Source organism: Pinus tabuliformis, chromosome 7 (genome assembly GCF_031772625.1).
Source record: "Pinus tabuliformis cultivar Carrire ecotype Pingquan chromosome 7, CPIR1, whole genome shotgun sequence".
NCBI lineage: Eukaryota > Viridiplantae > Streptophyta > Pinopsida > Pinales > Pinaceae > Pinus > Pinus tabuliformis.
Window position 1 is genome coordinate 287,628,188 of NC_142293.1, and position 25,111 is coordinate 287,653,298.

General features: G+C 37.1%; 1 pseudogene; it reads right to left on the reverse strand.

The window, feature by feature from the left end:
* LOC149246999 (uncharacterized) lies at positions 1 to 24,352 on the reverse strand (annotated as a pseudogene).
* Positions 24,353 to 25,111: the final 759 nt, after the last annotated feature.

A 25,111-nucleotide genomic window follows, 5' to 3' on the forward strand; every position in this document is an offset into this window, starting at 1 on the left:
TCAATATGGTGTATGTGAGAACGTTAGGGCTCTGACCCTGGCCTTGCATCTCATAGAAGATCCGTTGACCTTCGTTTGTCCTGTTATGCTTGCAAACCCATCTATTAATGTATTATACCTAACTACGTTAGGCCTGAAACCTTTCTCTGGCATCTCTCGAAGAAGTTCCCTTGCCTTCTCCACATTAACCACAAAGCAAAATCCATTTATAAGAGTAATCCACCTGATTTCATCAGGTGTACTGCCTATTTGCACCATAACATCTAATAGCCCGAGAGCTTCCTGAATCTTGCCTTCTTTGTAAAGACCATCAATAACAGCACTGTATGTCATAACAATTCGATTGCACCCTTCATTTAGCATCTCATGGAGCACTTTGGTGACCTCCTGCCATTGTCTTTCATACATAAACTATCCGTAAGTGCATTTTATGTAACAACGTTAGGGTATATGTTTTTGTTGGACATTTCATAGAAAAGCTTGTTCGCCTGCTATAACTTGCCTTTCTTAGATAAACCATTAATAAGTGCACAGTATGTGACAACATCAGGGCATATGTTTCTCTCTCGGACATTTCAGAGACAAGCTTCCTTGCCTCGACCAACTTGCCTTCCTCACATAAACCATTAATAAGCACATTATAGGTTTCTCCTCGAACATTTAAGAGACAAGCTTCCTTGCCTCGACGAATTTTCCTTCCTTACATAAACCATTAATAAGCCCATTGTATGTTTCTCCTCGGACATTTCAGAGACAAGCTTCCTTGCCTCGACCAACTTGCCTTCATTACATAAACCATTAATAAGCACATTATAGGTTTCTCCTCGGACATTTCGGAGATAAGATTCCTTGCCTCGACCAACTTGCCTTCCTTACATAAACCATTAATAAGCCCATTGTATGTTTCTCCTCGGACATTTAAGAGACAAGCTTCCTTGCCTCGACCAACTTGCCTTCCTTACATAAACCATTAATAAGCACATTGTATGTGACAACATTAGAGATATGTTTATATTTCTCTTAGACATTTCAGAAAAAAAAAAAAAACTTCTGCCTCGTCCAACTTGCCTACCTTACATAAACCATCAATAAACTTATTATATATCAATAAGCATACATAAACCATCAATAAACTTATTATATGTGACAACATTAGGACATATATTTCTCTGCTTATTATATATCAAATAGCTTAATATATGCGACAACATTAAGACATATATTTCTCTCGAACCCTTCATAGAAGAGCTTCCTCTTATGCTGTATGTAATAACACCCGGATTACACCCCCTTTTATCATCAGATACAGTAGTTTCTTGACTTCTTGGAGTTTACTTTCTTTGCATAGCCGGTCCATTAGAGTGTTAAATGTGATTCTGTCAGGCTCATGGCCTTTTTGCAGCATAACAACTAATGGGATTTCCCAGTCTTGCAGAGCCCATCTATTAGGGTATTATAAGTAAAAAAATTAGGAACTTGTCCTTTGCTCATCATTTGATTGAAAACCCTTGATAGCATGCTCAACTCTGAAATCCCTGCAAAGCCTTTTGTGCTTCCAAAATTCGGAACATGCCCATGTGCTTCCATTCAAATGCATAATCCAATCTACATGTTTCACAATGACGAATTATCAACACTTGCAATGCATAATCCAATCTACATGTTTCACAATGACGATTAATGATAATCGTCAAAGTTATCAAGTCTGGAAGGATGTCAGCTTCAATCATCAACCTGTTTACAGACAATGGCGATTCTTGTTGATTCCGTCGAAAAGATTGCAGGGATGGATTTAGGTCAAAGCAGGTGATTGAAGGTGTCCAGTGCGACTTGAAGTCTGTTGGTGCAACAGAGTGTTATAATGTGCGTGTCTGCAGTGGCATTAAAAGTGCGGAAGGAGAGCCGATTAATGGAGATGTTATTGTTGTAGAGGGAGAGCATTGCGTTCCTCGTGGTAGTGGCCGCCATGTCGGGCGAGCGAGGAGGACCCAAAAACCTGCGAGAGAGAAATTTATTTGAGTTGAGGGTGCATTGCACGGGACATCAACTCCTTTTATTTAAAATTACTTTTATATTTTTTATAATAAATTTTTTTCAACCTTGAAACCTGCAAGCGTGCCCGTTCAAAATGATGAACCTTGGATGCAATGGCTTCTCCGTGCAGGGATTCAATTGTTGAATTGAGGCTTCTGTGATCCATATCAGGTTTACGAGAGATTTTTCGGCGTAAATCACAAGATCTATCATTTGTTGACGCATTTCGAACCAATTAGTGTGGTTCATCGTCTTGATGATGAACCACACTAGTTGGTTCGAAACGCGTCGACAAATGATAGATCTTGTGATTTATGAACGATGAACCACACTGGTTGGTTCGAAACGCGTCGACAAATGATAGATCTTGTGATTTACGCCGAAAAATCTCTCGTAAATAAATTTTTTATTTTTTTATTTTTATTTTTTTTTTTTTTTTTTTTTTTAAATTGAAAATATATATCTTTTTCATGCTAAATTCTCATATGTTTTTTTGTTCCATAAGAAAATGCGAAGAGAATTATAAATTTAAAACAAAAAAAAAAAAATTATAAGTAACCATAAATATATAATTGATGATGAAGAATTTTCCATAATTATGTATGTGAATATTTCTCAATAACTATGGATTTTCATTGAACAAAGATTTATGTATAAATATATATTTTTTGTCAAACCTAAAAATTTATCAAAATGTTATATATATATATATATATATAGATAGAGAGAGAGAGAGAGAGAGAGAGAGAGAGAGAAGTTAGATAAGATAAGATAATTATGTTTATGTCTAACTAATGATCACAAAGTATGTCAAAGGTAATGTTGAGTACAATGATGTTCATACAAAGCAGGAGAACCAAACGGTCTCCTAAAAAAGATACAATGCATGAAGTAAATCAACATTATAAAATTCCATGTAATAAATGTTAAAAACAATAACCATGGATGACTGGGACACGTATTCCAAGCTGAATGTTGGGCAAGACATCCTAGGGGGTGTTCATTTGATTGTTTATGGCTAAGGAAATTGGCAAAGGCAATGGCTAAGGCATTAAAAGGCATTTTGGCACATTTATTTATTAAAATAATGTAAATTAGGAGAAAAAGAAGGTGAAAGGTCACAGGTTGCATGTGAGGAGGAAAATGAAGGAAAATAATGGAAAATGAAGAAAATAGAGGCCTCATTCATAAAAAGGCTTATGAGGATCAGTTGGTAAGCTTTTGTCAGTTCAATTTTGGAGCTCTCTCATTATTCTCTCTCCCTCTCTCTCATACTCTTGGCTACTTAGAGTTTTCTTGGAGCACTCTTGGAGGGTGTGGCATACTTGGATTCTTGGAGCAAGAAGGCAAAGGAAGAGCAGGAAAGCGCAAGAGGGCATCGACATCAGTAACTACATCATATTTTCTTGTAGGTATCGAGTTGCATGTATGGTTTCTTCCCTAGTTTTGGCATGCATTGCACGTGCATGTGGTTTCTTGGTTGTGATCTATCATTGACATGGAGGATTGCCTGGATCGACGGTGGATTGCCTAGCCTTGCCATTTCGTGGATATCCATGGTGATTGTGGGTTTACTTTCATTGCTTTGTTTTGGTTGGTTCTCATGTTTCCTTAGCTTGGGTTAAGTTATTAGGCCTAGAAGCCTTGGTTGAACAAACACTCTAGAAGCCCTGTAATGGCTTGGGTTGAGTTACTAGTCCTGGAAGCCCTGGTTGAACAAACGCTCTGGAAGCCCTGTAACAGCTTGGGTTGAGCTACTAGTCCTAGAAGACCTGGTTGGACAAACGCTCTGGAAGCCCTTGTGGGTTGAGTTACTAGTCCTCGAAGCCTTGGTTGGACAAATGCTCTGGAAGCCCTATATAAGTTGTGGGTTGAGATACTAGTTTAGGAAGCCCTGGTTGGACAAACGCTCTAGAAGCCCTTCATAAGCTGTGGGTTGAGTTACTAGTTCTGGAATCCTTGGTTGGACAAACGCTCTGGAAGCCCTGGAAGGCTTGGATGGAGACCAATCTGATGATGTTTTTTGGTGATGTCCGACTGTGAGGTAGAATCATTATTTGATGGGTTGAGGTGGATGGACTCTGAAAGCCCTGGATGAGTTTTGATTGATGTGTTCTATGAGATCCCACATTCATGCTTGGAATATGGCACGGGGGTGAATGGATAAAGAAAGATTTGGCTCAGCTATTCTATGGTCGGGTGGAACGTAGTAGTCCCATCTCTGGTTGGTTCATTAAAGAGTATTGATTTTCATGTGTAAAGGTATTTGATTTATGGATTTGATGGTTGATATGTTTATTGTATTTTTGTTCCTATTATGTTGGTTATATGCACATTTCTTGACAGCAGCTATGTATGGCTCTCAACATGTTTTTACTTGTATATGAATGGATAATGTGTTTATGAGTTAATGGAGGATAATGCAGCAAATGGCATGAGGGAACAATGGTTCATAGCGATTCTCAGATAAGTATGAGATCCCTACACTTAATTTTGTTGTTTACACATGTAGGTTACATGTTGATGATATGTTTAACAAAATGTTTATCATGGCTAGTAGGGGCCTAGTGATGATCTTGTTCATATTATTGCTTTTGCATCATTGTTTCCTAGCATCGTTACTAATTCTAAGTGATCATTCCATTCTGGGCAATGTCCCGGGCTCTGGGCCAAAAAAGGTGGCTCAAATCCCGAAATTCTAGCATTAGTGCTGAGACTAACTCGCCTGGGCAATGTCTGGGAAGTGTTATAAAGCACCTGAGCAGTGTCTGGGGAGCGTTAGTCCTGAAACTAACTTGCCTGGGAAGTGTCTAGGGAGCATTATCATGCCCTTAAGTCTCTCAAAAAACAGTGGGACCCAAGGATAGGCAGTCTAAATGGTTGATTTGTCTCCCTAAGGTTATTTGGATGATGTTGGATGACTGTATGTGATGTTCTGTCGATTCCATTTCCTTAAAGTCACCAAGGAGGTTGAATCTTATCACAGTGGTCTCTCGTCGCATGTTTACCCCAGTTGGCCGATTGCTTGGGTAGATGTGGGAGGAGGGTGTTACAAACATCTAGCCCTAGCAAAGAAGATCTAGGAGCTAATAGGTTTGAGGATTAACCCATCTCTCCTAACATTCGCGGTTGAATGAAGAACATTGAAGAAACTCAACAAAGTCTGTTGGCCTGATGAAGAGTTGGTGGAAAGTGCGGATTGTCCACTAAATTGTTCCTTGGGGGGTTCGCGCATCACTGAGGTCTGGAGGACCTAGTCCATCTCCTAGGAACATATTTGCTGCTAAGATCTCGTGTGGCGGGGTGAGGTCCCACGGATCCTCATTGATCTAGAGTCTAGATACGTACTGGTATCAACTGGTCTCTTATTGCCTCTATCTGAAGGTAGTACCCTGAAAAATGTCGTGATCCTCTGTGTGGGGTCTAGTCTGATGGGAGGCTGAAGAATATGTGCATGGAACCTAAGAGCCTTCTGCATATATAGGGCCAGACATATTTGATCGAGATACCTCTCCTCTGAATAGGAAGTGAAGATCTAAGGTTTTCTTCACTTAATTGAATATCATAACCTTGGTTTTACCCAGGTTGACCATCAACTGTCAATGATCACAAAATAGAGCTAAGGCATCCACCTACCTTTGTAACCCTTCTGGGGATGAGGAGAGGAGGACCAAATCATCAACAAAGAGTAGAATAGATATCAGAACCTGGTGAAGAAGGCAACCATCAGTGTTATGGATATGCTCGTGTAGAAATGCCTCCAACTCATCAATATAGATCCCAAACAGGGTAGGGGACAGTGGACAACCCTGTTTAACCCCAATAGTGCTTCAGATGAAATCAGACATCCCATGAGCCGCGTGAAGACGACCAAGAACGGACTCATATAGGCGCATAATAGTGGTCAATAGGGTTGCATACATTGTGGAAATCTGCATTCTAAAATGGAATAGGTGTTAATTATGCAAGTCATTACCTTTTATAAAAATGTGTTTACATCTCTATCCCATTTTGTAATAGTTGAGTTAGCTCTAATTATTTTATTATTTAAGTATGTTTGAAATTAAGTTACTGCAACAACATTATATTAATAATATATAAAGAAAAAATAGTGATGCATTGACACTAGTCCATTATTTCTCTAATTTAATTTAAAAGAAAACTATTACACTAATACAACAAAAGAAAATTGTATCATCAATATATAAAAAAAATCATCATACAGGAATTAGATAACATTAACCATGTGCAAATCTATTTACATTGCTCATAGAGAAAACTATATATATATATATATATATATATATATATATATATATATTATATATATATATATATATATATATATATTATCCAACATATTAAAATGTCAGAAAAGGAAGTAGTTCTTAAAAAACAAACATGAAAAATTAGATATGTGAATATGTTGTCCCAAAGTTGTTGTTTCGTGCATGGTCATATTTTTGATGTTGGTTGCATGGTGTTAAGACTATAACATCCTCTTCTTTTCAACAATAATTACATTTTGGATTTCAGGCATCTGTGGTTCATTTCTTTTAAGTTGAACCTCGGAGTACCCATAGTAATGATCATACTTGTCAACGTTTCAAATCCCAACAGGGATCCATCATCAGGACAATTACTAAATGATGATAGAAGAAGAGCTTAGTGATCATACTCTTTTTGCTATCTTTATTCTGAAATTTTCGAGTAAAATGGTCTCATTCCATGTATCCCCTCCGTACAAGGATATAATTTTGGATTTCAGGCATCTGTGGTTCATTTCTTTTAAATTGAATCTCGGAGTACCCACGGTAATGATCATACTTGTCAACATTTCAAATCCCAACGGGGATCCATCATTAGGACAATCACTGAATGATGATAGAAGAGGAGCTTAGTGAGAGGCAGCTATTCTTGCTATCTTTATTCTGAAATTTTCGAGTAAAATGGTCTCATTCCATGTATCCCCTCCGTACACAAATATACTTTTGGATTTTAGGCATCTGTGGTTCATTTCTTTTAAGTTGAATCTCGGAGTACCCACAATAATGATCATACTTGTCAAAGTTTCAAATCCCAATAGGGATCCATCATCAGGACAATTACTGAATGATGATAGAAGAAGAGTTCTCTCACTAAGCTCTTCTTCTATCATCATTCAGTAATTGTCCTGATGATGGATCCTTGTTGGGATTTGAAACGTTGACAAGTATGATCATTACTGTGGGTACTCCGAGATTCAACTTAGAAGAAATGAACCATAGATGCCTGAAATCCAAAATTATACCCTATACAGAGGGGATACATGGAATGAGACCATTTTACTCTAAAATTTTAGAATAAAGATAGAAAGAAGAGCTGCCTCTCACTAAGCTCTTCTTCTATTATCATTCAATAATTGTCCTGATGATGGATCCCTGTTGGGATTTGAAACGTTGACAAATAATTACATTCTTGTTACTAACACAATATATATAAAGAAAACCAACTTAATGTGCTTATATGATGTAAGGCATCTATATATGGCTACCTGATAGACTAATTTTTGCTACAATTTTAAATTTTTATAGGTTACGACTAGATGTACATAGTCACAAAATGGATAAGATGTATATCTCAAATATATGGTTACAGGACATACAATGCTATGTTGATCATAGATTTAAATTGTATTAGCTATCAAGAGGAATGGATAAGAACATGGCATATATTGTATCTATAAACATCGTTTTACTAATAAAAAATCTGTTGGTTTTTTTCTTATTGAAAAACAACAAAAAAAACAGCTTCCAACTTGCAACTTTATTTTTGTAAATTAATGCTTTGTAATGTCAAAAAATCAGGATTAATCCTCCTCAAACCATCACCATTAGTTGGCTTACATATTTCCATACATCCCTGGATACAAAATTCACATGACTAAACACCACACCATGGCCACAAAATTCATAAGACTGAACACTACACCATGACCAACACAGAGTAATAAAAACTAAGTACATCATAAAGTTGAAAGCCCTTTTGACTAGGAAAAACCAAAACACAAAGAACGTAGAACTACAAATCCAGCCACTAGGAACTTTAACCATTATCTAAAGAAGATATTGTTGTTGGTACCCTCGCACTCAAATCTGGAGGATCTAGCGAATTCCCACTATCAAATTCACATGCAATGTGCCCCTCCACATGGGCAAGGCAAGAATCAATCTTGTCCAAGCATACGCATTGATTCATGAGCATTCTTTTTTTGTCCTCCAAGACCGCTCCACTTGCTTGTCTTTCAGGAACAAACCCAACAATGTCTTCATTTGCTAGTGCAGGGCCACTGAGTTATGATATTGCTTCTTCCTGCCCCTTGTGTGCCCAATATTAAGAAACCAAGTCGACATATCCTCTAAGATTTCTAAATCTAAGTGGGATTGTCTCTCCACACCAGCTTGAGTCTAAATTTTGTGAATTTCCTTGCTTGTTTCTAGCAGAATTGCATTGAAGTGGCAGCCGAGTCATGAGAGAAAAGCCTCACTCCTCTCTACCCTCTTGGACCATTGCCCCCTCTCCCTACCTACAATGAATTCGTTGCTGTGATGGCATGACAAACACTGGGAGAGCGCACCTGGAGTGCCTACTATGTATACCTTTGCCTACGAAAAAACAAGAGAAAAGACCAGACACATACATCCCAAAACCAAAGCTGCAACCCACTATATCATCCCAATGCTCATGACACAAACCTTAGACTCAATAGAAGCACAAAAGTGTTGGACAAAGGTCACAGTGGCCTCTACAGAGGGTCCATTCTCCAACACCATTAAACAAATACTCATATTCACACAAAACATAAGACCCTTGACACAAAAGACTCTCAAACACCCAAGAAAACCAACCCATAAGAGCCCTTCAACCCACTCTGAACAATTCACGTGACAACAGACACCATTATTTACACAAATTATATCCCACGCCCTAGACATTACCAATTGACAGAAACCCAAGAACAAAGGACGCGAAATGGTTGCCAAGCCAACCAAAAGGCTCCCATGCCTTCAAAAAATTCCATGTATACCCATAACTTAACAATGCAAATTTAGTTTTTGAATAAGAAAACTTCATAAAACAACATCTCTAATGTATTCAATCAGAGATGCAAATTTATCATAAAGTTTATAGTATTCTAATGCTGAAATAAGTTTTTTTATGATGGATATATTTAAGAAGGTAAAGTAGTGTTATCATACAAACATTTGTGTTAAAGATACTTTAAAATGCTAAAAAAGCAATTTACCTCATTTTTGTGTTTAAAACACCTTGGGAACCAACAAGGTGCGATTTCCATAATTTTAAGTCAAAGATACTCTCACATATTCGTAATTTGGGATTTTGTTCCACATTAATCCTCCATTTCTTCCTCTTGAAACCAACAATTGCCTTCTCACGTATAACCAACATTCATTCATTAAAGAACATAAATCAACAAAATATTCCAAGGCTTCCAAAAACCATAGAGAGTCGATGACATCAATCATGACAACATTTATGATGACTTCTTGATGAGAAAAGAAAGCCTATACTTTCTTCATATGACTATTATTGTTTTGGATGTCACACATTTGCGCAAAAAAGAATAGGCAATCCTATTGTCACTACTAAGAATAGGCAATCCAATTAAAAACATTTGATTTTACCTCACAAAGGAATACCAAAAGGGTTGACTTTGTATATATCCTATTAAACAAGCCTAAAATCAAAATTACTTTGCAAATCATAAGAAAATGTTAGTGAAAGCATGTTCATTGTTAGCTTTAGTGTGTTCCTCCATAGATGACTTTATCTCTTGAGCCAAGCATTCCATTTCCACATTTCCAAGGGCTTGTTGAACAAACTCTTCTTCATTTCCCTCATCTGGAGATGACCCAATCGACATCCTTTCAAAGAAGTTGTTGATCGCAAACTCCTTACCAAATTAATAACCAAATGATACATCTTGTTGCATTGTGCCTCCAAATTTTCTGTCTATCTTTTCTACTATATCATTATTTCAAGAATTTTTGCATACCATTATTTTAATTTCTTGTCAACATGGCATACTACTTGAAACATGAAAGATGGAAGTCTAATTGCAAACCAAAAGGCTCTCATGCCTTTAAAAAATATCCATGGATACCCATAACTTAACAATGTAAATTTAATTTCCGAAGAAGAAAACTTCATAAAACAACATCTCTAATATATTCAATCAAAGATGCAAATTTATCATAAAGTTTATAGTATTCTAATGTTGAAATAAGTTTTTTTATGATGGATATATTTACGAAGGTAAAGTAGTGTTATCATACAAACAATTGGGTGAAAGATACTTTAAAATCCTAAAATAGTAATTAACCTCATTTTTGTATTTAAAACACCTTGGGAACCAACAAAGTGTGATTTCCATCATTTTAAGTCAAAAATACTCTCACATATTCATAATTTGGGATTTTGTTTCACATTAATCCTCCATTTCTTCCTCTTGAAACTAACAATTGCCTTCTCACATACAACCAACATTCATTCATTAAACAACATAAATCAACAAAAGATTTAATGGCTTCCAAAGAATAGCATCAACATGACAACATTTATGATGCTTTCTTGATGAGAAAATAAAGCCTATACTTTCTTCATGTGACTAAAAATTATTTTGGATGTCCCACATATTGCCACTACAAATTACATCTTCAAAGTGATATAAGAAATATCAAGTGATAACTTCAACCATAATTCAAGGACGAAACATTTATTCATTCTCATGGTAAGTTATGTTTACTTATCAAAAGAAACACGCAATAACCCATACCTTCTTCATATGACTAAGATATTATTGAAGGTGTCACTCACTTGCACAAAACTGAATAGACAATCTTATTGTCACCACAAATTACATCTTCAAAGTGACATAAGAAACATAAAGTGATGACTCCAACCATGCTTCAAGGAAGAAGCATTCGTTCCTTCCAATGGCAAGTAATACTTATCTTCTGCATCGTTGAAGATCATATTTAGTTTTGGTTTGACTATTAATTAATGTGATAGGGAAATGAAACATTTGAAAGAAATAAGCCATATGCATTACAAATAAATGTTATCAAAATTGGACCAGTCATCAAACCAGCAGGCCCCTAGGACTGGGAATTGATTGGATTGGACCGAAACCGGTAAAAAAAATTGGACCAAAAAACCGGTTAACCAAAAACACATTTAATATTCAAATTTAAACAAACATACAAAAAACTATGTATTAATGCTCATCCATATGAATCCAAACCATTTATACACAACTAAGCAAATGTTCTCATTTATATAGCATGTAAGGGTGCAAATAACCAAAATAACACCGAGTGCAATCCATCTCTGAACCGAAAATACATCAACAAAAAGGCCCTAGATGGCCTCTAGCATCCAAAAAAAAACATGCTACAACCAATACATACATATCATCAAAATCTTTGCCTATATTGGAATCTTCATCATCAATATCACCCTCTAAGCATTAAAATAAGATAGAAAATGCTTAGAATGTCAATTCAAGATTTTGTTTGAGTGATGGGTACATTTTTAGTAGGATCATGATAGAGGAGTTCAACAATCAATGCCACTAACATCAAGATACATAGAGGGATTGGTGCTCTTGATTATATGCTAGTTCCATACCCTCGTACATGACAAAATCCAATCGAAACATTGCAATCCCCAAATCCTGAAATCCTAAAAAACTGTTTAGTCTGCTAGATTTTGAGTGGGATCTAAAATTCTACTTTCTCCACTCAATGAGTTTGGAACTACTCTCAAACACCCTGAGTCATTTCATGGTAATGTTAAAAATTTAAGTAAAATGATGAATCTTTCATTTTCATCCTTTTACTTTAAGAATTTAACATTACCATGAATTGCATAGCAATAGCAAGGCCATAGGCTTGAATATTAGGAATTTGGTCAAAAACTAGGCTTCTCCAGTAATAAATCATTACTTTAAAAAAATGATTGTTTTCAAAGGGTCCTTGATAGCATTGTACAAGACCGATCCATACAAGAATCAGTTAATTGTTTTTAAAGGGTCCTTGATAGCATTGTACAAGACCGATCCGTACAACAATTGGTTGATTGTTTTCAAAGGGTCCTTGATAGCATTGTACAAGACCGATCCGTACAAGAATTGGTTGATTGTTTTCAAAGGGTCCTTGATAGCAGAGTTGGAATTTGACGTGCATTTTGCCTGTCAAAGCCATTTTAGTCATTAAATACGTTGAAAATTTTTAAATGACCATTTGGCATAACATGGTTTGAAGAGTGAAGAACGTGTTTTTGACGGCTTATAATATTTTGAAAATGTTATTAATATCTTATCTGGACATTTCGCTCCTAGAAACTTCGCGATATTAGAATAGAATATAAGTCTCTACCCTGAATAAGAAATTGAAATATGTCCTGTACTCTAAGTGGGCGATGTGTTTGATCATCAATTGGTTTACATTTTAGAAACCTTAAATAGCACTCTGATCATACTTATAATGATTGAACTTTACAGTAATGATTATTTTTAAATGTTATTTTTTAATAGTTGTTTTTAAATGCTATTTTTTATATTTATTTTATATAAATATATTAGTTTTGGTTTGAATTTATGAATATATATAATTATTTTTTATATGTGGTGGTGTACTAAATTTATATTTAGAAAAGTGTTTATATATGTGTGTGTGTGTGTGTTAAAATTATATATTGAGATTATTTTGAGTCATTTTTTGTTTAATTTATTAATAAATATAATCATTATTATTATTATTTTTGTTTGATATAGAAAATTAAAATTTAGAAAAATGTTTATTTCATATATGTGTATTTTTTTTAAATGACCATTATTATTAACTATTTTATTTTTTATTTTTTAAGAATTAAGAAATTTATTTTTTAACGAAATTGTAGTTTTGTGTTGTTTAAATCACCTTTTTCAATGTATAGATCAATTTATTAGGTTTAAAAATTCCTCAAATATTAAACAATTAGAATTTAATAAACACAATTTTTGTTTTCTTTATGATTTAGTTAAAAACACATTTGAAATATATTTAGGCTTATGGGAAAAACTGGAAAAACTATATATGACAAAGTCGTTAACAAATAGAATTTATTTGAAAAGACAACTGTACAGTCTTCAAATGAAGGAGGGTTCAAAAGTTGCAAAACATTTGAATGTTTTTAATACACTTATATGCCAATTATCAGATATGGAAGTTAAAATTCAGGAAGAAGACAAAGCTATAACCTTGTTGTGTTCTCTGCGCGAGTCATGGGACCACTTCGTAACTTCAATCAGTTTGAGCACTGCTGATTCTTTGAAATTTGAATCAGTTGTAGGATCTCTCTTGTCTAAAGAAGTACGAAGGAAATTCAGTACTGAAACGAGTGCATCAGAAGCCATGATAGCTAGAGGACGGTCAAACGAAAGAGAAGAAAAAAAAAGGGGTCTTCCAGATCTAAATCAAAGGGAAAGAAGTGTAAGGAAAAATGTTGGCACTGCAATAAAATTGGACACTTGAAGAAACACTGTTGGAAACGACAAGAGTCTGATAACCCGAAGAAGGAAGCAAATCAGGTTGATTCAGGTATGATAGACGAAGTTTTATCTGCTGAAGAATTATGTATGATAGATGAAATTGCACCTGTATGTAATGTCTCTCAGGGTTTAGAAAGCTGGTTGTTAGACTCTGGTGCTTCTCATCACATGTGTCCACACAGAAATTGGTTCACTTCATATGAAGATGTAAATGGTAGTTCTGTGTTTATGTGTAATAATGTAACACATCAGACTGTTGGGATGGGAAATATCAGGGTTAAAATGTATGATAACACAGTTAGAACATTAACTAGTGTTAGACATGTACCTGATTTGAAGAAAAATTTGATTTCTTTGGGAGTGTTGGATTCAAATAGTTATAAGTTTACAGGTCAGAATGGAGTGCTGCAAGTCTTTAAAGGCGCCCTAGTTGTTATGAAAGCAGAAAAGGTAGGAAATCTTTACAGACTCAAAGGAAGTACTCAGGTCAGTGAGGCAGCGATTGTGTTAGAAAAGAAGAAGAAGGTACTCGCCTATGGCATCAGTGATTGGGTCACATGAGCGAGAAAGGTCTTCAAGTACTGATCAAACATAAATCACTTCCTGATTTGAAATCCTTGAAGTTGGATTTCTGTAAACATTGTGTGTATGGAAAACAGTATTAACAGAGATTAAAAATTGGGAATCATAATAGTAAAGATATTTTAGACTATATTCATTTTGATCTGTGGGGACCATCTCCTATTGTATCATATGGAGGTGCTCTATATTTTTTAACGTTTATTGATGATTTCTCCTGTAAAATTTGGGTCTTTATGCTAAAAAAAAAAGCTGATGTATTCAATGTCTTTAAACAATTTAAAACAATGGTAGAGAAAAGAACAGGGAAATCAATTAAATGTTTAAGAACTGACAATGGTGGTGAATTTACTTCAATAGAATTTGAACAATACTGTAAGGATGAAGGAATTGTTAGACACAAAACTGTTGTTTATACTCCTCAGCAAAATGATGTTGTTGAACGTATGAATCAGACTCTTATCGAAAGAGCCAGAAGCATGATCAGCAATGCTAACTTGCAAAAGGAGTTGTGGGCAGAAGCAGTATCCACTGCTTGTTATTTAGTTAACAGATCTTCTTCAGTAGCAATTAATTGTAAAATTTCTGAAGAAATTTGGTCAGGTCAGTCTTGTGATTATTCACAATTAAGGATATTTGGTTGTGATGCTTATTCTCTTATTCCTAAAAAGCAGCGTTCAAAATTAGATCCAAAATCGAAATGTTATGTCTTTTTTGGGTATGACTATGCAGTGAAAGGATATAGGTTGTGGGATCCTACATCGTGGGAGATAGTCATTAGCAGAGATGTAACATTTGATAAATCTTCTCTTTTAAAATCAAATGTTGAAAGAATTGAACAGGTACAGGTATTGCCAAATCAACAAGTTCAGTTGGAGGCTAGATTTTTTGGTGACAGTAAAAAGGAAGAAAAGGCTTCTGGAGAAAAAGGTGTTGAAGATACAAAGGAAGTTGTTGAAGTTTCTAAACCAGTTCAGCAACCAGTCACTCTAAGAAGGTCTACAAGGGAAAGAAAAACTCCCAAAAGGTATGAAGATTATGTTTCATCTTTTGCTTTGATTACTAAAGATGGGGAACCTTCTTGTTATCAAGAAGCAGTAGATGATATGGATAGCGAAAATGGAAAACAACTATGGAAGAAGAAATGGATTCCTTAACCAAGAACAATACCTGGGATCTTGTAGAACTTCTTGAAGGGAGAAATGTTGTTAGATGCAAATGGGTCTTCAAACTGAAACGAAAAGTTGATGGAAGTATCGAAAGGTATAAGGCGAAACTGGTAGTAAAAGGGTATTCTCAGGTTGAAGGTATCGACTTTCATGAGATTTTTTCACCAGTTGTAAAACTTGTTTCTATTTGTACTATGTTGGCACTAACTGCATTACTTAACCTTGAGTTAGAACAGTTCGATGTTAAAACAACGTTTCTACATGGTGATTTGAATGAAGAGTTATATATGGAACAACCAGAAGGTTTTGTACAAGGTCGTAGCAGAAGATTAGTTTGCAAGCTCAGGAAATCATTGTATGGTCTGAGGCAGTCTCCCAGACAATGGTACAAGAAGTTTGACTCCTTCATGGTGAACCAGAACTTTATTAGAAGTGAGTATGATCATTGTGTATGCTTCAAAAGTTTCAATGGCATATTCATTATCTTAGCTTCGTATGTTGACGATATGCTTATTGCAAGCAAAAGCATGGAAGAGATCAACAATTTAAAGGCTCGGCTCTCTAGAACGTTTGATATGAAGGATCTTGGAGCAGCAAAACATATCTTGGGCATGGAGATACACAGAGACAGGAAAAATGGTAAGCTTTGGTTATCACAGTAGAAGTATGTGGAGAAAGTACTTGAAAAGTTATGTATGAACAATGTGAAACCTGTTAATGTTCCATTAGCTTCCCATTTTAAGCTTTCTTCGGTTTTGAGTCCTAGAACTGATGAAGAAAAGCAGTATATATCTCATGTACCATATGCAAATGTTGTAAGCAACTTAATGTATGCGATGGTATCTACGAGACCTGACATTTCACATGCAGTTGGAGTTGTCAACAGGTTCATGGCAAATCCAGGTGAAGAACATTGGCGAGCAGTGAAATGGGTGCTTCGATAACTAAGAGGCACAAGTGACCATTGCATCATCTTTAATGGTAGTGAAGAATCAGTTTGCGAATATGTAGATGTTGATTATGCAGGTGATTTGGACAAAAGAAGATCTACTACAGGTTATATCTTTACTCTTGCAGGTGGAGCAATTAGTTGGATGTCAAAGCTTCAAGAAACAGTTGTGTTGTCCACTACCGAAGCAGAATATATAGCTGCTTCAAATGCTAGTAAAGAAACAATTTGGGTTAAAGGGTCTACTTGATGAGATTGGAAGGACGCAGGAGAAAGTGAATGTACTTTGTGACAGTCAAAGCGCTATTCACTTGGCTACAAACCCTGCTTATCACAGCAGAACCAAGCACATTGATGTAAGGTATCATTTTCTGAGACATGTCATTGATGGCGGAAAAGTAGCTCTTCAAAAGGTCCATACACAAGAGAATTGTGCAGACATATTCACAAAGCCAGTTACAGTAGAGAATGATCTGGATTTAAACAGGAACGCAACAAATTACAGATATAACCATAAATACAGAGGTGCGATAACCATAAATACAGAGATGCAACAGAAATAATACTTCATTTCATTACTGTAAAATACTAAAATATGCTTACAAACAGAAATGGAAATAAACCAGCTAGGGTGATGGTAGCTTATCTCTGAGAAGAGATGTGGCGGCTACATGCCTATGAACTGTGTTACAATGAGGCTCGAAGGCCTATTTATTGTTGAGAAACAATGGAAAGCCCTTCACATCCCAAAACCTAACCCTAGAAGATGAAACGCCAAATTGTGGGCCCCGTTTGGGTAAATTGGTACATCAATTTCCCGAGGTCGTAACTTTGGCACCCGATCTTCGTTTGACGCGTACAATAGCTCGTTAGAAAGATCTATCCGAGAACTATAACTTTAGGAAGATCAACATCAGTCCATGGACCCATGTTGCTCCCAGATTTCCCCAAAAACGTCGTTTAGAGCTTCAAAACGGCTTCAGAAGTTCAGGACCCAGAAAACTGCTAAAAATAATAAATTGTGCTACAATTGCGAAAACTGAAAGAGACAGTTGTGGGGGTCCAAATGGGATAGGTGGGTGGCCACCAACATCCACCTGGATCATTCCTCCCCCCTTAGGAAGCAATGGTCCCCATTGCGTTGAGTTCCTCCATGAGATGAGGAAGTTGCTGCTGAACTTGGTCCTTGGTGAGCTGTTCTGCAATCTCTGATGTGTCCAGTAATGGTGGGAAGTATGGTTGATGACGGTCCACATTGAACACTCGGTGCAAGCGAAGAAATGGGGGAATGCTATGCTCCAAAGCACTGTTTCCCGTAGCCTTGATACTGGTGTAAGGACCCTGTCGGAGTGGTCTGAGTTTCTGATGGGCTCTTGTCAGGCGTTCTTTCTGCAGATGCAACCCGACTTTGTTGCCCACCTGAAGTTTGTGTGGTACCCCTATGGGTGAGGAGAAGTTGTTCCTGTGTTCTATCATGATCGTATCCCTTTGCTACTGTTGCTGTGTGGAGGAACCCTTCACGGGGGTCATGGATGTGGTGACGATCTTCCCCTCACTTTGGGAGTGAACCAGACAGAAAATGAATTTCCTAGTCTGTGAAATGAGTTTGTTGCCTTTCTTAGCAGTGATCGAAGAAGTGGCGGTAGGTGGGGCTACCTCTGGTATCCTGTATAATGAATTATTCAACGAAATAATGACAGCACGAGGCCTTGACTCATACACAGCATGTCGCCTCCACAAGTATGGATAGCCTAATAATACATCACAAACATCCAGAGGTGTAACATCACACAATACCTCATCTGTGAAGGGCTTGATGTTGTAGGGAAGGCGGCACTGCTGGCAAACTTTCAGATCTCGTCCTTCATGAAGCCACCCGATACTGTACGGCTGCGGGTGTGGTGTAGTTGGTAGGCCCAACCGCTTCACGACCTCTGCTGAAATGAGGTTCTTTTGGCTGCTACTGTCGACAATGAATTGCAGCGGCAAACCCTTCACCCACATCTGTGAGTGGAAAAGATGCTCCCCCTCCTCTGGATCTTCGGGCTCATTCTTCTGGATCTTGGCGGTGGCAACAGTGACGCTGGGCTTCGCATCAATGATTTGCTTCCCTTTGCCATTCCCCTTGTCGGGTTCTGACTCAGGGTCGGAACATGCATCTGATTTTGAAGCATTCAACTCGGCCACCAGCGACTGCTTGGTCCGACACTCACTTGTGTTGTGAGTGGGGCTCTTGTGGAACTCGCACCACTTTCCTGTGTCCTTCTTTGACTTCATGGTGTTGTTCTTTTCTTGCGGCTTCGACGGGTTGTCTTGGGCCACCCCGCCTTGGCTTTGTCCTTTGGTCTTCGGATTCGCAGATCCAAAGTCTCTCTTCTTCTATTTGAACTTTTTCTCGATTTTTACAGTGTATCGGTACACTATGCCGAGCGAGGAGATGTTTAGGAACTCCATCTCTTCCTGGATGTATCTGTGTAGGTAGCCGCGGTATTTGAGTACCAAATGCAGCTCAAAGTCCTTGATACCCAGCGGTGTGCGAAGGGTATGAAAAATGTTGGTGAACTTCGGCACATCTTGGTCCCTTCCCTGCCGCAGCGTGGTCCATTTGATGTATTTGTCCTCATAGCTTTTGACAGGGTAGTACTGCTCCTTGACGGCATCCCGAAATGAATCCCAAGTGGGTGCGGCTGAAAATAGTGAGTCTGTACTTCCATCCTTCTGCTCGCAGTAGGTTTCCCACCAGTCCTTAACGTGGGGGGCTGCTTTGAGAAGAGTGAAAACAATCATTTCCCGACTCGAAAATTTATGAACAGAAAAATAACCCTCTAGCAGATTTAACCATTTATCTACGACCTCTGCATCTATCAACCCTCTAAGATGGAGATTTCAAAATTAACTTGTACCTTAAACGGTGTGGCGTTTCCAGAGTAGCTGCTGGAAGCCGATGCGTCGCCTCTGGGTAGCCGCTGAAGGATCTGGGAAAAGTTGTCCATCGTCGCATTCCTTTGTTGCTAGAGGGCTTCTTCGAGCAAGATTTTGATAGGATCTCTTGCCCCCTCATCTTTCTTCTCATCCGCCATGGGAGGCCCTGGTCTTGCAAAAGTTCGACCAGTTCAAGCCCTAACTCCTTATATCCCGACCTCATTGGGGACATGCAAAGAAAAACAGAGAAAAAACAGACCGCTCTGATACCACTGATCCGGATCTTCGGAGGGAGACCCCCAAGATCTGAAAATTTGAAATTACCAGAAGAAAACGAGTAGAATGCCTAATAAACAAAACCACAAAGATTTTTTTATTAAAACAAATAATAATTGTAAGGACTACATTGTGGTGGACAATCTGTCCTTTTACAAAATGTGACTTGTTACTTATAGTATTTCTCAGTTACAATACAACGGGTCAATTCCATAGGTGAATGAATACCATGGGTGGAAGTCACAATACCACGGGTCAATTCCATGGGTGAATGAATACCATGGGTGGATGTCACAATACCATGGGAAAATACCATGGGTGAATGAATACCATGGGTGGATGTCACTTACAATACCATGGGTGGATGCTACTTACAATACCATAGGTAAATTCCATGGGTGGATGAATAATATGGGTGGATGAATACCATGGGTTGATACCATTTTCCATTCGGATCAGAGAAGCTGCGATGGTGTTTAGCTTCTCTTGGCTTGCAGAAAATATGATGAATGGGCATGGGCAAGGGATTAGGAAAATTGTTGTCAAGGTGGAGTTTGTTGGTAATTTGACAACAAATGAATGTAAATGTAAATTTGGATAAATTGTTTTAGTTATTGACAAGTTAGTTTCATACCGAATCGGCAGTTATGTAACTATGGAGGCTGATATAAAACTGATGAATGCCCGAACTATTGTAATGGAGAATTATTTCATTGATTGAATAGAAAATCCAATCCTTTGCCCCGTGGATGTTTCCTTGACACTCAGTGAAAGTTTTAATATTTACCACGTAAATCCTGAGTTATTACTTGTATGGTTGTTGTCGGTTTCATTTCTTTCTTGTTTTGTAACCTCCATTAACTACACAAGACATTCATACCTACCCATCCTATTTCTTTCTTGTTTTGTAACCTCCATTAACTACACAAGACATTCATACCTACCCATCCTGAACTTCGTTCTTTGTATGGAATTTCCATGTCGCACCAAATTTGCAAGTTCTCGTGTGGATTATATAAAATTACAATATGATCGGATACAACAAAAACATAAAGAAATCTAGAAATTATATCTTTCTTTATTGGAATTCTCACATTTCAATAAGAATCCTATGATGTAAAATAATAAAATTGGATTTCATTTTGAATGAAGACAACAGATCAATAGCTGATCAATACCTGTCATTCCTGTTGACTAATTCTTGAAGGACACTTATCTTTAATTCTTGTAGATGTTGCTCCCTGGCATTTCACATTAAGCAAACCAAACATTTCAATTTTTATCCCAAATAATATTATAAATATATACCGAGCTATACTATTTCTGAGATCCCAAAGCTATTGGAATCAAAGTTCCCCAAGCCACACCCATTGAAGACTAGAAACGAAAAAACACGAGATTGCAAATCATATGTCTAGTGCAATATACAGTAGACAAATCTGACGGTGTTCACTTCCAGCAAAGACTATATTATATTCACCAACTAGTGGCAGAAGCAAATTTCTGTATATTCTAATCATATTTCCTGTAAGAAGCAAAGCTTAGACTAGTATTGCACATTGGCCATGCAGAGGAAGTTAAACTAATTGATTTTAACAGCCTGTGACAGTGACCTATGAATCCAAATTTCTGTATATTCTAATCATATGTCCTGTAAGAAGCAAAGCTTCGAGCTAGTATTGCACATTAGCCATGCAGAGGAAGTTAAACTAGTTGAACTTAACAGCCTGTGAGAAGTGAATCTACAGTAAGGTTTTGATCATTGTGTACTGCCATTCGAGTTTCATATATGCATGCAACTAATTAGGACAGTTAAATCATGACATAGCCACAAAGTATGTCCGATCTCTGCCATCATACTGTGAATAATGTCCTATCTCTGCCTCCATACTCTCATGCTGTTCTTGTAGACTGTTTTGCCACGTAGCCTCTAAAGTACATAGTGTTCATACAGTCAAACTACCTTCAATGCAATAATACCAAACCTAGTGAAGCAAATCCCCATGTTGCCAGGTCACATTTATTACAGTGAATCTTAATAAATTACATGACCTCAGGGAAAGTGATAATTAATGTCAAACTCTCAAACAAAATTAATTACTGAATGCGTTTGACAGCCGATTGATCAACCATCTATTTTAGTTTTTACCTAAAACTAACCATGAACAATTCAGCAATAGTAACTCACCAACTGGTAGAGCAAGCCATGAGTAGACCAAACCCAGTTCATCAATTTTCACGCATAAAACTGACTTGATAGTATTTTATATGGCTGCCGGCAAGTCTTATACTAATAGGTGCTATTACAGTAAGTCCATCTGTTTTGCCTACATTAGAAGTTGCGACTATTGGAAGCGATTTGCTAAATACTAACTCCGATAAAACGCTTCCTCAGGACCACTTCAGACAGACAATATAAACTGAAGAAAAGTCTAACACTTTGTATAATATTTTTGAAATCCTTATCAATCTATTAACAACCTTTGAAACAATGTCATGACTAAGAAAATATCAGATCAATTTGTAACTCACCACTCCTATGATTTGTAACATCCTCTCCTAATATTAAACACCTGATGCACTCTTATTGAAATTCCACGTGTACCACTTGATCAACTCAGCCACCATACCTGTTTCAGATAGTGCATTATTACCAAAGTCATCCCTGTACTTCATCAACTGCAATTTACTCCCTTTTACTAAATCTTGCGAGGTGCATTTCAGCAATATCGTTACAGAAGCTTTTATTTACAACTTAATGTCACAACACAAGTATCAAACTTTTTTCAAGATCTCATCCAATATTCTATTGGCGTTTTGGCGTGTGCCTTCCTTGCATAGTGCGTCCATGATGGTGGCATATGTAACCATATCAGGCCTATGACCTCTGTCTTTCATCTGTTCGAATAATTTTATTGCCTCCTTCAGGTTACCCACTCTGTAGAGTCCATTCATCAATGTGGTGTATGTGATAATATCAGGGCTCTGACCCTGGCCTTGCATCTCATAGAAGATCTGGTGAGCTTCGTCTATCCTATTATGCTTGCAAAGCCCGTGTATTAATGTATTATAACTAACTAAATCAGGCCTGCAACCTTTCTCTGGCATCTCTCGAAGAAGCTCCCCTGCCTTCTCCGGATTATCTGCTCTGCAAAATCCATTTATAAGTGTATTGTATGTTATTTGATCAGGTGGAATGTCTATTTTCACCATAACATCTAACAACCCGAGAGCTTCCTGAAGCTTGCCTTCTTTGCAAAGACCATCAATAACAGTGCTGTATGTGATAACATTTGGATTGCACCCTTTGTTCAGCATCTCATGAAGCACTCTGGTGGCCTCCTGCCATTGCCTTTCCTTACATAAACCATTAATAAGCGCATTGTACGTGACCACATTAGGGGATATGTTTTTGTCAGGCATTTCAGAGAAGAACTTCATAGCCTCGTCCAACTTGCCTTCCTTACATAAACCATCAATAAGCGCATTGCATGTGACCACATCAGGGGATATGTTTTTGTCAGACATTTCAGAATAGAGCTTCCTCGCCTCAGCCAACTTGCCTTCCTTACATAAACCATCAATAAGCGCATTGCATGTGACCACATTAGGGGATATGTTTTTGTCAGGCATTTCAGAGAAGAACTTCATCGCCTCGTCAACTTGCCTTCCTTACATAAACCATCAATAAGCGCATTGCATGTGACCACATTAGGGGATATGTTTTTGTCAAGCATTTCAGAGAAGAACTTCATCGCCTCGTCCAACTTGCCTTCCTTACATAAACCATCAATAAGCGCACTGTATGTGACCACATCAGGGGATATGTTTTTGTCAGACATTTCAGAGTAGAGCTTCCTCGCCTCAGCCAACTTGCCTTCCTTACATAAACCATCAATAAGTATACTGTATGTAATAACATCGGGATTACAACCTCTTTTATCATCAGATACAATAGTTTCTTTACTTCCTGGAGCTTACCTTCTTTGCATAGCCGATCCATGAGCGCGCTAAATGTGATTATGTTAGGTTTATGGCCCTTTTGCAGCATAACAGCTAACAACCCGAACGCCTCGTAGGATTTCCCGGCCTTGCAGAACCCATTTATTAGGGTATTATAAGTAACAAGACTAGGAGCTTGTTGTTTGCTCCTCATTTGGTTGAAAACCTTGATAGCGTCCTCGACTCTGAATTTCCTGCAAAACCCTTTGATGAGGGTATTGAAGGTTACGACATTTGGAACATACCCATGTGCTTCCATTCCTTCAAACACTTTGAACGCATAATCCATTCTACCTGTTTCACAGTGACAATTGATGATAATGTTCAAAGTTATGAGATCTGGGATAATGTCGGCTTCAATCATAAGCCTATAAACAGACAATGCAGATTCATGTTGATTCCGTCGAAGCAGGCTACTTAACAAGAGATTGCAGGTGCTTAGAGAGGGGATGGATGTAGATTTAGGTGAAAGCAGGTTCTTGAAGGTGTCCAGTGCCTCTTGAAGTCTGTTGGTGTGACAGAGTGTCTTAATGCGCGTGTCTGCAGAGGTGCTCAAAGTGAGGAAGGAAAGTCGATGAATGGAGATGTTGTTGTTGCAGAGGGAGAGCATTGCGTTCCTCGTCCTAGTGGCCCCCATGTTGAGCAAGCAGAGAACCCAAAAACCTGAGAGAATAGAGACGTGTTTCGTGACAGCAGCTACTTCTGTGAGTTGAGAGTGCAATGCCAGAGTAAATTGAGAAATGAAATAATTTTATCTCCGTGAAACCCTAATTTATGTGAGTCGAGAGCAAGGGACATCCCTGTGTGAAAGAAAATTGAAATTTTCTGTATTGAGGAATATGTTCCCATTTGAAAAAAAATTATATTGGAAAAAAGAAATTGTAAATTAAAATTAAATCGATCGTGGAGAAATGGGAAAACACCCAGAAACAAATAGGCACCGTTTCGCTTCAAAATGTAAGGTGAAACCAATGTGACAGTTACGAGATAATCAAAATGGAGTGTTTTGGATTGCGTAGGTAATTTATATTTTTCAATGTAGTTATAGTTTTTGAGTCTAGTTTTATAAGTCAGTTGGTTCGTTTAGAGGATGTATAGGGTAAGTTTTATAACTCAGTAGTTTAGTTTAGAGATAATGTATAGTAATTCAGTTTAGAGATGATGTATAGGTGTAATGTAAAGTGAACCAAATGTGACACTTACGAGATAATCAAAATGAAGTGTTTTGGCTTGTGTAGGTAATTTATATTTTTCAATGTAGTTATAGTTTTTGAGTCTGTTTTTATAAGTCAGTTGGTCAGTTTAGAGGATGTATAGGGGTAAGTTTTATAACTCAGTAGTTTAGTTTAGAGATGATGTATAGTAATTTAGTTTAGAGATGATGTATAAGTGTAATGTAAGAAAGTTTGTCAATATTTTTACATGTGAGTTTAATATATTAAAATTTATATCAATATATTTAATTTATAATATTGAATTTATATTAATATGTTCAATTTATAATATGTAAAAATTGATTGATAAACATTTACATGTTACATGTAAAAGATATTGTAGTGTTTATAAAAAAATAAAAGTAATAAAATT